Source organism: Taeniopygia guttata, chromosome 5 (assembly GCF_048771995.1).
Source record: "Taeniopygia guttata chromosome 5, bTaeGut7.mat, whole genome shotgun sequence".
NCBI classification, from domain to species: Eukaryota; Metazoa; Chordata; class Aves; order Passeriformes; family Estrildidae; genus Taeniopygia; species Taeniopygia guttata.
This window is the reverse complement of record NC_133030.1, coordinates 30,425,329-30,439,745: the sequence shown is the minus strand read 5'-3', so window position 1 is coordinate 30,439,745 and position 14,417 is coordinate 30,425,329. Positions and strand designations below refer to the sequence as shown.

At 36.9% G+C, this 14,417-nt stretch overlaps 1 protein-coding gene across 5 annotated transcripts in view; it reads left to right on the top strand.

Annotated features, from left to right (window-relative positions):
* Nucleotides 1-14,417, top strand: part of SIPA1L1 (signal induced proliferation associated 1 like 1) — a 198,051-nt gene that overhangs the window by 63,702 nt on the left and 119,932 nt on the right. For all 5 annotated transcript variants that reach the window (XM_032748800.3, XM_041716655.2, XM_072930070.1 and 2 more), the window contains exon 2: nt 176-272. The gene's annotated coding sequence lies outside the window, so the exon portion shown is untranslated. The remainder of the gene's footprint in view (nt 1-175; nt 273-14,417) is intronic.

The window sequence follows — 14,417 nt, the reverse complement described above, 5'->3', positions numbered from 1 at the left end:
TCAGATGTGTAAGTTATGTGCAAAAAATCAATAGATTCAGTTTTAGATGCCTTCATTGTTGCTTCTGGCTTCTCACAAGCACAATTTTCAGAATACCCTTTACCTTTTGAAAAGTACTTCATTTGATTGCTTTCTATTCAAATTTTGTTCATGCCTATGACCTTTTTGCTTCTAGGTTTCACTGTGGTATGATTCATCAGAAGTAGATTGTGACGTCTGCTGGGAGTTTGTGCTGAAGCTGCATGTGTCTCCTTTCTCAGGAATTTGGATAGGTAAGAGTGCATGTCCTGCTTTCTGTACCTTTTGACCTTTTGGAGTAATGCCAGTTGTGTGTTGTTTGCTGATATTGTGTAATGTTTCATGCAGTGTGTAAGGGGTGGTCTCCAGCAGGGTGGCTATTCCCTCCCCCCCCTTTCTACTGGGTATGTGTAGAAGAGTTTGCTAAAGCAGGTTGGACTGTGTTCAGGCTGTGACAGAATGCCTACTTTTGTCACATTTTCTGAAACAGAGCAGTTCTTGTAGGTGGTTTCTTTTAACCCACTTGTGAAACTAAACTCATGTTGTAAGGAAGAAAAGGATGATTCTTCTGGATGTGCCTGATCCTTGAAAAAGACTGGGCTTTAGTTACATGATCTGTCCTTTTACAGAGTAACATAATTAAAAGGTAAAATGGACGCAACAAGTGAGAGATGCTGCAGTTTTGCCCATGCAGCTTTGCCCTCTGCCTTTTACCAGGATTCAGGTCCTTGACAGGTGTGTAATGACCTGGTTCAAGATGGTATATGAAGAAGGTTGGAAAATTGCAGCGTGTGGGTTTGGGGTGTGGAAGGATGAGAGATGAGGAGCAGTGGTGTTGGTTTTGCAAAGATGGGTGGGGTTGGATTTGTTTTTGGATGGATCAGCTTCCTGAATTAACTCAGCAGGTTGTGCAAGCCGTAGTGTTGCCTGGAGGGAGGTGACCAGAATTTGCTATGGACTGCAGGGAGCACAAAATTGGAGCTATCAATTAAGATTAGTTGAAGCAGATTTGCAACAAGGCAGTAAAAACATAACTCCCTCCACTGAACATGTTTTAATCATGTGTTTATTAACACATAGTGAAACCTCTAGGTATAGGATATGCAAAGGAAGTCCAGTCTGGAAATAACAATGTAAAAAACATTGCTGCCAAAGGAAAAACCCTGCCATGTAACATTGGTTCATCAGTTTGCTGGATGTCAAAACAAACAAATAGGTTTCTTATGTGAGAGAATCTGCCCTGTAGTTGTTGCAGTTGCCTTGAAGGATGTTGTTATATCAAAAGTGTCAGTGTAAAACTTTCCTTCTGAAACATTGTTGGCATAAGCTGCATTGTGTTGGCAGAGATTTAGCTTCTGAGGTTTGACTTCTGGTAATGATAAAACCTTTACTTCAGAGGACATATATACTGGAAACAAATGTATTTGTTCACAGAACTAGCAGAGCCCTTGGAAAAGGCTGTTTTAATTGTCTTTTCCCTTGAGTAATTTTACCTTTTCATTTGGCATCATCTTTCGTGTTGATTTTTACACACAATCATTATTGGGTTTTTTTTGATATATAGCTCTCAAAGTTACCACAGAGGAGAAAATTGTGTCCATGTCTTTCTCAACATACAGAAGTTTGTTTTATAAAGTTTGTGGTTCTAAGAGGCTATTTAGACTCATGATACTGGTGTACACTATAGTGGGGCATAGACAATGAAAAAGGGCTGTCTTGAGTTATGAAGAGCAGTCTTAGTAGTTTAACTTACTGCTGTAAAGTAAATGAGTACTTTTTCCCCCTACTATGTTTGGATTCCACAGTCCAGGGTTCTTTTCGCATACTTTCTGTAAATAATGATGAGATAATCAAGCTTCATTTTGCCAGTGGGGTTACCATGTTACTTCACTGAAACATTGAAGCTGGTCAATTCCTTTTTAATATAAATATGCAATTTTTTGTTCAAAGTGGAAATTTTCTTCAGTGGAGTTTTAATAATTTTTAAATTCCCGCCTGTAGCAAATCTAGTAATACAAAATTATACTTAAAACCCAATTTATTTCCTCAGTAACAGTTCTGGTTACTGGTTGTTTATGAATGTGTAGGTTCATGGTCCTATAAACCCAGTCTTGTTTACTGAAATTCTTGAGCAGGTTTTACAGTTGGGAGTTGAACATAATTGTATTAACAAGCAGCTTTTTTTAGGAATAGTATCACACTCCAATAAAGCTGATATTTGCTTATTTCAAACAGGGAATCTTAATTTGATTTGTAAGACTATTTAGGTGCAAAACATTCAGCAGAATAAACTCAGTTTTGTTAATTCCCCACATACTTCTGTAGATACTGGCAGACTAAAACTTGTAAAATTCTTCATGAAACTTAACTTCAGACTGCTTATTTGACCCGAACTTAAAATGAAGAAGAGGACTGTGGGGAGGGAAGAGGAAGAGATGGCCACTGTGTGCAAGTGGCTGATATTGACCTTAAGTTATATATTGTTGGTTTTATTTGTACTATTCTTTTCCTGTTGACAGATTAAAGTCCTGTGGCTTAATTTGTTCACTAGTAAAAAGGCCTTATTGGGTGGGGTTGAGATGGAAAAGGCTTTGCTTCAATCATTCTTGCTTTTTCTCAGGGATGTGTTTAAGAGTACTATAGTGCTGTGTTCCCTGCAAAGGAAGGCAGGAGCTACTTGGGTACTGTTTCTCTGAATGGCTGGGGGGAGAGTTATACAGAATTGTCTTCCTTGCTTACATTTTGCAGGTTTTATTTTTTTTCCCAGTGATTTCCCCAAGGTTTAATTGGTGATTATACAAAGGATTTCTGTTATTAGGACTGTGTAGTTTTGTAGTTCAAGTTCCTTCCCTGAGGAGTCTGAAGTGCAATTAGTGCTTTCAGTTTTGGCCTATTTGTAAAGAAAGGAGGGTGTTCCTTCAGGAGTGCACATATATATTTCAAATGCATGTACCTGTGCACACATTCACCTGTGAGTCAAAGGAAATTGATGTACTGGATGCACGTATGTTCCCAAGTTAGTGATTGCCTTGTGCAATGTATTTGTACTGTGGTATTGCAATGATATCTACAGTATTATGTTTAAATGGAAAAGAAGTAGAAAGTGCTTATCCTGTTTTTATGTTCTTTTATGTTTAAAAACAGTGTGATAAATTAGTAGAAATTGGTATGTGATAGTTGACAGATTAGTTAATGTATTTGAGAACTGGTGAATTGCAGTAATACCCTTCAGTAAAACAGGATAATATTCTTAATAGCTAAATATGTCCATTTTAATAGGGAATAGGTGTTCATAATAAAAGTTTCACCTTTATTTCATTGTGTATGAGACTGAAAGAGTTGGCTATTCAGAAGGTAAGTGTATATCAGTGAATCAAGAGAGGAAAGCCTGGATTCCATTAATTTTTGGCTATCTCTAAGTTGGTGAGGATTTTATGCTTTGACACCTTTTTTCTTAGTTCAAAATTATTATTTAATAATATGGATTGCAGTGACCCATACTCTCTTCTGTTACAGGCACCTGTTGAATAGGCAGGCCAAGAATGAGGCATGCTAAGTCTGCAGACTTCTTGATTTCAGAATAGTTAGGCACACCCAAGTTAGCATTAATCTACCTAGCCTGGATTAAAAATGATTGCAAGGATTTAACAGCACGGATTTTAGTATAGCCTGTTTGAGGCTGACTAGAAGTCTGGGTGCTTAATCATTGCAATCCTGTGCCCTGGAAATTGAGGGTTTTGTAAAACCGAGTTCTGTAGCTTGTATAAATGTGGAGAGCTGTTGGTAGATTAAATACATACATTATTCTGTGAATTTTTCCTAGCTCTCCCCTTAAGGTGGTAGTAGTGTGACTTAGAACTATTAAGTATGTACTTAGTACTTTATATGATTACAGATGTATACAGATTAATAAACAAGATGTTTTCTGTTTATTAAAGAGGAAAGCAGCTGATTCTGCTGTATTAACATTTTATGGGACTGGCTGGTGAAGAATGAGCAATTGTTGTGTTTTGATTTTTAGGCATTGTTCAGCTTGCACATTGCTAAAGTACGTTGTGCTGTGCTCCTTAAACCTGAATAGCAGTACGGTTTTGTAGTTCGATATTTTCATTGTTTCAGGTGAATAATAAGAATCAACAATTAAATAAATCTGAGGCATTGAACAGATGTGAAATTTGTGAATTCCACAGACGTGGAAGCATAAGAAACTCCCCCAGTAAGTTTATGTACTGAATAAAACACCAAAACCCAGCAAAGAAAAAACCAAAATAAAAGAAACCAACAAAAATAAATAGTTCCTCTCCCTCCCCTCACAAAAAACCACCAAACCCCCACAACCAAAGAAGCAACAAACAAAAACTAGCAAACCCCTGGCAGAAGAGACAATCGAGCAGCAAAATTTGGACTACTGTTGTTACTCCCTGCTTTTTTTACCTGTAGAGATCAAAATACTTTATTCCTTTGTAAAGTGTTTTGAGAACGCATGGAACTTCTACTACTACAATTGCACTGACCATGAGATTTCCTAAATTCATGCTTCAGAAGAGATGCATCAGCTTGAAATACAGCATTTTTGTAGAAAGCTTCAAAGACAATGTTTCTGGCAATTCAGAGATGAACAATTCTTAAATTATTTCATCTACCTAAAAGCAAAAGGTGTCCATTCACTTGGTAGTCCTTTTAGAACTCTCCTTGTTTGAATTCCTTCCTTCTCTTGGGCTCTCCCTTCTTAATATGCATTTTATTTTTTTTCTCCAGGTTTCAGTACCCTTCTTGAGCTGTAAAACCGAATTTCTCTGTGCCAGACAAAATAAAATAACTGCTTTTCTCTTTTAATTGGTAGTCTCCTGTTTAAATATTAGTGGCTTAAGATTAGCCACAGCTACGTATTTCAAGTTTTCTATTGGGTACACATATTCAAGGAAGCTGACTAGTAAATTGGAGTGATGCTCGGAGCTGTCACCTGTGAAGATCAGAATTCACACTTTCCGCTTGAGATCAGAGAAGATCGGCTTGCTTTTCAGCCTAATTGTATTCACTGCTTATGCATAATGCAAACCCACAACTTAACTCTGCTCCATTTGATGAAAGATAAAGATCAGTGCCTACTAGACAGTGTGATGCTAGCTTTACAGATCCCATCAGCATCAGGCATTAGTCATGTTTTTTTATGTATAAAACATAGCATGCATGTCTGTACACATCATAATGGAAGCGTAGAGTTTTAGCATAGAATACCAGGTTGGAAGGGACCTCAAGAATTATCTGGGCCAATCTTTCTTGGCAAATGCACAACTCTATGGCCACAATGACCCAGCACTCTGTCCTTCCAAATCTTAAAAGTGTTTGATGTTGGGAAATCCACTACTTTTCTAGGGAGACTATTCCAATAGCTGGTGGTTCTCAGTGTGAAAAATTTCCCTCGTGTCTAATTGGAATCTCCCCAGGAGTGACTTGTGCCCATTGCCCGTTGTCTTTTCCATGTGACTTCTTGGAAGAAGGGAGCTTCAGTTATCTTTGTAGCAGTAATAGTGATGCAATTAATAAGTAGTGCATCCTAATAATCTTGTGTGTGGATTTTATAGCATGTTGATCTCTTTAGTCTTATGCCCTGTATATGTAGATGAACTTGCCATCAGTCACGAGTTAATTCCGTCAAGTCCTTGTGTACAGACTTGGTACTAATACACAGCTCTTTAGTACCTCAAAGCTATATTATTTATTACATTGACCTTTAATACCACTAATGCATCATTTCACTGAGTCTTTTACAGCTTATACTTTTTTTTTTTTTTTAAACAAAGGAAGCTTTCAATTTTCTAATTCATCAGAGTAGCTGAAAAATCAGCTTTGGCTTTATACATAGCATGTTTATAGAAGCTTTATCAGTTTGAGCTGCAGTGTCTCTGATGCCTGCTCATCTGCAATAGAAAATGAAAGGAGAAGAAGCAAGGTTTGTCATTAAATCTCATCAAGTTACATTTTTGCACCTATATATGTATATTAGAAAACATTCAAGAGGAGATGTTTCTCTAAACTGGCAAGTGTAGGGTGGCAAACATTTTTAAAGTTGAGTAATTGCCTAGATAGAATTAAATTGGGATGTGGCATGGTGGATCTTTTGGGTTAATTGCTGTTGGCATTTTGTGTGTGTGTGTGCACGCAAACCTTCAGAGAGAGTGTGGGAATGGTCCTCTCCTTTAGCCACATCAGTGTCCCATAGTTTGTGACGCTCAGTGTTGGGATGTGTCAGGTGGTCAGGGCTGCACCTAGAGCGTGCTGGTCTGGCCTGCTGTAGTTCCTTCTTTCCACCTGCACACAAAAGAAAGGCAGGAAAGCTGCTTCTTCATCTGGTTGTTCGACGGAGCTATTTACTTTGTTGTACATGCTTGCAGGTGTTCGGATGCTTCTGGTTGTGTAGCTGTGACGCAAGAAATGCATTTTACAACATCCTTTTATTTTTTTTCTCCCTTGTTTTGGTATTTTTGTAAAGTTAGCTGTGTCATTGATGTAGCATTACTCTTAAAGACCTTGATTTCTTTGTGTGATAGTGATACCTTAGGGAAGCAGCCACAGTTGTTCTTGCTTCCTCTTGTTGCTGTGTTCTTGGTAATGTGTTCGTAAAGCCTGCAGACCAGAGGTGCAGTAAGCTTGTATGTCTGTGTGGTAGTATAGGTATAATTTTTCATTGTGTTATTTCTTGTTCTGTTTTTTTACTATGCTCTTTCCTTTATTTTCTCTACTACTTTTCAGCATTTATTTTCTTCAGCGTATCTTTCACTTTTTATTCCCCTTTTTCTCCCTTCTGATGCTTAGGTTAGAGCTCTTTGCAAAAGTTTGCTGAGGAGAAAGGTTGAAGTTGAGAATCAGAGCACTGTTCCCTCCTCTGAGAAGGGAAAACTGCTTTAGTCATTCTTCTCTGAAATAAGTTGCTCTTGAGAGGAGGTTGTGTGGAAGAAAGATGAACTGCAAAATTAAACTGCTAAAGCCTGAGGACTTTCCTGCCTGGGATTAATTTAGAATCAAAGCTTATAATATTTTCTTAAACATTTATATGCTTAGCTGTGCTGGAGTAGAAGGAGACAGACATCCCCTTGGAGATCTTTGCTTCTTGTATCTGTTCTTGACTATAAAAGGGAAGCAGAGGTACATTTGGTTAGACTGAAAACTTGAGAGAGAGAAGAGCAGGTAAATGCAGTGGCTATTTAATATTTTTGCTGTGGAGTTAAGTTGTAAGACAACTGCTCTTTCTTGGATTATTCTGCAAAGCAGTTGTCGTTTTTTCGTTACTAAAGGTTAATCTGGGGTTTTTAGCTTTGCTTTTATTAAAATGACTTGGATATAGAAGGACATGTTGAGGCTCCTGACCATCTTTAGAGACACTACAAAGGTATTTCCAAGAGCTGGTTAAATATTTGGACAACGTGGATGGATTTTCTCATGCATGGAAATTTAACTGTTGTCCTTCATCCAGAAGTCCAGTTAGCTTACTCTGTCAAATCAAAGTTTCCTCTCCACAAGTGTGTTGCATCTGGCAGAGCACAGTTAACAGATGTAAATGGAGGAAGATAGGATGGATTTGTAGCTGTAGACTTAATGTCTTCTATCTCAGGACTTTGTGAATCAGGAAATCCAGTACCTTTTGGTCTTTGTTGCCTTTCTCTTACACTTCCTTATTCTGCAAGAGCTTTTTTTTTAATTGGGAAGAGCAAAATTGCATGTGGTACTGATGGTAGAAGTCTTACATGGTGATGTGGTAGGGAACCAGTGTTCTTTTCAGAATAATTGCTAATGTTGTCAATGCATAGGTGTTGGTTTTGTGTTGTTGGGTTTTTCTTTATTGTGAGTGTTGGAGTATAATTTGATGGATACAAATATATTCATAGTTTTCAATATAAAGAATTCTATAATGAATTGAGAAATACCAGGTAGTATTTTTAATGTTTTTTTTAAATATTTGATTATCTGTTTGGTACAGTCATCTAACCATGGGTGCTTCAGAGCTGTAAGGCATTGCAGCATGTAAAACATTGCAGAGTTTGGGCTCCTGTAGTCATGGTTGGGGCTTAAACTTTCCTAAGCTTACTCCAGATCAATAATACCTCTACTGACATGTCCAGAGGTGTGCCTGCTGCATTTTTGTTACCTATGTCAACTGTTACTTCATGTTCACCAACCAATATGTCTCTTCATTTTTTCTAGGATAGTTGTACAGTTACATATCTTGAGTCCAGAGGAGACCCCAGAGAATAAACTAAATGGTCTCGGTGCTCTAAGGACACTTCTGGAGTTGTTAATTTACAGAGCAAAGAGGATTGTGGCTGACCTTCTTCTGATGTATTTATATAATTGAGATTTAAGCTGTTTCCTAATTTTGCCTATTAAATGAAAACAGAGATTTAGCCTTTCCCTTGAATTAATAGATTCTGAAGCAAATCAATGTAGAAAACCTTTAGAGACCCTTTAGAGTTTTACTGTGCATGTGGGAAATTGCAAGAGTGTATTGCTACATACTTTGAAGTTTTGGTATGGAAAGGGTCAACAAACATGGCCATTATACAAAATCTGAGGGTGATACAGGAGGTGCTTGCTCTTTTGCAACCAAAGGACTACTGTTACTGGTTTTTAAGCTGTCAATAACTGACATTTTTGTCTTCCCTTTTTTAAATAAAACCGATCCTTGAGGCTGAGGTTTGGGTTTGGTACTCCAGCTGTGAGCCTTATAGAGACTGCTGTATGTTCTGTCATCTCAACTAAAACACAATTTACCTACAAAATAATTTTAGTCTGTTAATACCTGTGCGGGAGTTGTGCTTTTGTTCTAAATTGACTGGTGAGGTGTTGAACAATGCATCTTGTTTGGCATTTGGATTGTTGGTGCAGCTTGGGATCATCCTGATCATGACAGATATGAATTAAAAAATGCCATTTTTTAATGCTTTTATGACTGGACAAATCAGCTGAAATAAACAGTTTTCCTATTTTTCTTATTTAATCTGCATTTGATTGCTTTTTTTGCGGTTAACTTTGTGGCTTATGGTACTAGTTTCAATGTAGCACCATGCTTGCCATTTTCATTTGGTGCTTGAAAAATAGTGTTTGTACAGTAAGTACTACTGACAAGGAATTACACAACTATATTGAAATGTTTTTAGTAGTAAGTAGTACAAAAAATCAAACAACTATGTCAAAATGTGTTTGTACTTTGTGGTAGAGGAGCATACATGAGTGCATAGGGTTTTATTTTGAGTTTCATAGGACCAAAATTTAAAATATATTAAAGCATAGAGGGCATAGAGACATTACTTTTTCTCTTGCTCAAAATAATGTATTTCATATCATACTAGAGAAGTAGTCATTTGGAGAAATCTTTTGCCTGGTTTGAGCAGTTGAAAAGCTCCTTTATATCTCTAATGTTTAATTGATTTTTTAAATCAACAACTAGATTTAGTAATTATTTTCTTTAGTCCCTTTTATTAGTCTGAGGTGTTTTGCAGTATATGTTCTAATGCATGACTTATATTGATAAGAGTATACAGGATAATGATAGATCTGGCAAGATCAGGCAAGAACAGAATTAACCTCAGAATCATTTGCCTTTATTGTAACAGTACAATCAATATAAAATGTAACACATAGACCAATATTTTGTGCTTTTCATGTAGACCAGATGGTACTTTCTTGTATTTGAATAGGTACACACTTATAAATCCAGTAACAAACTTTTTTTTGCCATAAATCGTCTAATGTAAAATTATCTTTATTCTAATAGAATACATCCAAAAAGAAGCTTGACTATCTCCTACCCCCATCCCAAAAACAAAAAGCAAGCCTAAGTTCTAGGGTGTTTTATTTGTGGTGATCTGAGGCAACTGGCTAATGTTTTCAAGATTGAAAACCCTCACAATTATGTAGGGTTTATTTTCTGGACTTCAGTAGATGTTTGGACAGCTGTTTATTCTCTAATACAATGTTTTGTGTGTTTTGTGGTTGAGAGAGGATTCTTAAAGATATACCTAATATGTAGAAATCCTGTTGTCTAAAAATAGAAGTGCTAGACTAAGAGCCATGACCTTTAAATTTGCTGATTTGCCACAGATTAATAATACTACTGTCAATTTTTAATCACTGGCATGTCTACTTAAAGTACTGTTTTGCCTTTTGGAGGCATAGGGGCTTCACAGATTTCTTTATCATACCTGGGAGTTGGTGGTTGTGAAGACTTGTTGGACAGTAAGATGAGTGTTGCTCTAGTTAAGAGCTCACCACTGTTTGTTCCATCTCACAAGTTCCCAAACAATAACAAAATGTAGGAGCAAATAGTTTTGGGAATTGTTTCCTGATGGAAAATACAATGTTAGGAGAGAGATCAGCCTTCTGTAAGGCAATGGTAAAATCATTGCCATTCCCTATTTTCAATAGCATTTATCTCCCTTTTGTTGTAATGGTGCTGCCCTGTTCAGGTGGATATGATAATCAGTGGAGCTAACTTGTTTTACTTTTATTGTGGTGTTTTATGTTTTTCTCTAATTTGTTTGCCAGACTCTTTGTTTTCTCTCTAAATGCAAATGTAAGATTTGCTTATAAAGCTTTACAAAATCTGCTATACATCCAGATAGATAATTGGAATGTTTTGAGTTTTGTTTCTGAAAATGGGAGCTTGTGCATCTGAAAACACTGCCTTTTGCCCATAGTATCAGAGAAATAGCACCTTTTTTTTGCACATACGCTAGTGGTGACCTTCTTTCCTGTCACAGTACTGCAGGTACTCTTTCTGTAGGTGGAGGAGTTTTGCCTTCCTTATCATGTGTGACTGTTGGACCCAGGCCTCATGGTCTGGTTTCACAGATGTTTTGGAATAGCCCTGGAGTGTAATCAAAGTCTTGTTCTGTCCTTCAGCAAATATTTTCACATGATATGTAAGGAGTCTTGGGTTTTCAGACAGCTTTTTTTTTTGTTATTCTGGCTTTTAAGGTCTCTGAACTAGTAAATATGCATATGTATCTTTAAAGGAAAAGGGGAATACTGCCTGTTTGTGGATTTCTGGCCGCTGTAAGTGTTATGTGTTTGCCACTCAGTTTCAATACATGGATTCATAGAAATTAATGTGTATAATGTACTGTTCTTAAATTTCTGGCAGAAAAGAATGTTGCTGAAGGCATTGGCATGGTGGTCATCTAAAATCTAAACAAGAGTTCTGGAAGTCTGAATTTTTGAAAAGGCTGAAAGATGGTGTCATATTTTGGTATGGGCTGTTGACACTCCAGCTAATAATTGCTCGAAGTCTGTCTGAGATAAATACGTACTAGATTTTGGTCAAGTATGAGTTAGAATTTTACTGTTTGTTCACAGGACAGCTGAAAAATAAAATCAAAGGTAAAATACTCGTGACAGAGCCAAAATAAGTGTATGCATATACAACTGTTGGTAAAGTCTAAATTGTTTTACATTAATGGGGTAAACACAGGGTATGATACCAGCTAGAGTCAGAATGCAACTGCTGTCTAGAAGGAAAAAATCCTCACATTGAACCTTGTTTTAAATTTTAACTTCATTAAAAATGAATTGCGAAGTGTGAATTGCCAAGTAGAATTGCTACAAATATCAGTAGTACTGTCGAGTAGCGAATCTATTCTATTTTAAAAATTCCATGTTAATTTTACAAGAAGACCAAGAAAAGAGGAAACTGAAATTGGAAGGAATTTTTTTATTTGTGGGGAGAAAGGTGAAGGGGAGGGGGAATCTTTTCATGTGCATTGTCATCTAAACTAAGTCATATGAGTTCATACCTTAAGACTGCTTTTAAAAATTTACTGTAACTAAGACACCCCTTGGAAAGTTAAATAACTATATTAAGAAGAGGAAGGATTTTTTCTTCTATTTATCAGTCTCTTCTTAATAATCTTAGAACTAGATTTTTAGGATTTGTTCTTAGAATACACAATAATGATATATGTGATATTTCAATGCTAGGACAGTGGTGTTGACGAGACTTGAAACAGCTTAACCTCGTGATCAGTAGTCTTAATCATCTTCTCAAATTGTATTTGGCTTTCAAGATGAATATCAGGTTTATGACTCTTTAGTCTGTGATCCTGTACAGTTTCTCTTTTCTGCTTTATTACTCTTAATATGACTGCTTCTGCATACATGTAGGTTTTTAATTTAATGATCTTTTTCAGAGTTATGGTATTTGGTTTTGCTCTCACTTGCATAGATGTTATCAAGTGTGTTTTAGAATCCCTGATTTCTTAAGCTCACTTGGAATCAGGATCATTGCCTTCATATTCCTTGCAACTTCTGCCCCCTTTCCCCCTCTCCTCTGCTTTCCTAGTTTGGTGTCATTTGCAGATTTTTTTAAGGGTCTCTGTGTTAGGTCACCAAAATTAATAAACAAAACAAAATTTGCTGTAGGTCAAGTTGTAGCTGCACCAGCCCAAAATCCTTTCTGTTTTGGTTTATTTTTTTATACTCAGCCATTGGTTTTCTGAAAGTGAATATTCCAGTAGTTACCCTTATCTACACTAATTATTTTGTATTTATAGTCTCTGTTATGTTGAACTTACATAAGCTGCACCTGCTGCTTCAATAAGACATTTACCCAAGAGAGAACATGATGCTGTTTTGAGGCCTCCTGACTATCAGTTATCCTTCTCTCCTAACTGAAATCCCTCTTCTTTTCCCCCAGCAATGTATCCAAATCTTTATAAGCATCAGAATGACATTGTTTGTCTTGCTACTTAAGTAATTTCCCACTTCCCTACTATTGTTATGAGATATATACCCTATATAATGTTGCTCTGGGATCTCTATCTTTTACTACTCCTCAAAGCAAATCAGTAATACCTTAGAAATAATTTAGACTAGTCCTTTTATATATCCTATTGCACATTATTGTAAGTAGCTGGCTTAAACTATGCATTAATTTTTCTAATTCAAGTATCAGTTTGGGTTTTTTTAAAGAGCATTTATTTTGAGTGTTACTTGCTAACTTTCTGGCCTCTTCCTTGTGGAGCTTTAGAGTATTGGGGTCCCTCATTTTCTAGATCAGATTCTACAATTGGCTGGCAATGGTATGTGCCACCACAATTTTATTTATCTCTGCAGGCTTTGACAGCCTGGGTAAGATCCAGAATCAATGTGTGAGTTGTCCAAGCCAGCATGCTATTGAAAAGCTGCCATTAAGCACCTCATTCTTAATGAACTGGAGAGCAGTGTTGGTATTTCTCAGAATTAAAGTGATAATGCTTGTCCTTTGTTGTATTTGGAGTGTGATTTGTAGCCCACCACCCCCAGAGACACCTTGCAGAGCTCTTCTGGGCTGGTATTTCACTCAGGAAGACTTGGAGGGAATAGCTAATTCTCTGTGGTATTGCTAACCACCTACTTATGTGTGTGGTGTTTTTCTGCAGTTCCTATTTGGGCAAGACTAGGACTGACTTAAAGGTCTTCTTGCCTTAGTCAGAACAGTATAAAAGAGCACAGAGGAGGTTCTTGGCTTGCAAAGATATAAAGTGCTGTACAAACGAATGGCTTCTATGACTATTTTTGTTGTATTATGTCTGTCATTTGAGCAGACCTGCTGTAGCTTCAGGAACAAAGAGTGTTGCTAGGTATCTTCTAAATGTACCCTGTAACATAGGCCTTGGGACTGCCTTGCTGATGAGGGCGCCCCTTGTTCCTGGCTGGAACCACTTAGTGAAGGATGGTGCTTGAATATGTCTGTTCAAATAACCATAACGCAGCTACACGTGCTGAGAGATGAAGCTGTGGAGACCAGAGGTGAGGCAGAAATCTCTTGCTCTTCTAAATGGCTGCTGTTTGATGAATTTCTTAGTGAATTACTGAACCATTACTGAGAATCTTTTGCTGGTGCTGCCAATTATGCGGCTCTAACAGAACCCTCAAAATCCCAGCTCCAAAGTGTGGTACTCTCTCTCTTCCTTGATTTAGTTCTATGACATAGACTATACTGATAAATTCAAGACATTAAAGAGGAATGGGAGACAAACAGATGCAAATTCAATCTGGTTTAGTGGTTTTTTTTTTTTTTCCATGTAGGTTTTGTGATAACTTCTGCTTGACACATGAGCTTCTGTTTAATCTGTCATGTCTGGGAAGGCATTTTAAGTGCAAATAGAAAATAATTCCAAATGGCTGGAGGACCGACAATGTTCTGCATCAGAGTTTTACATTAGTTTGCCTGTTTTAATTGGAAGGGAAGTTTAAGGATATTTGCTAAAAATAAAAATTGCTAGACCTAAATCAACAGAATTCTGTTTCTGATCTTAGGAAAAAGTTGCATTTTTCAGTGAAGGTTGGTTTTTCTTTTCTGTTTTTTTTTCCCTATTATTAATGGAATTAATCTCACTTATGAACAGCTGTTGAAATAATTAAGT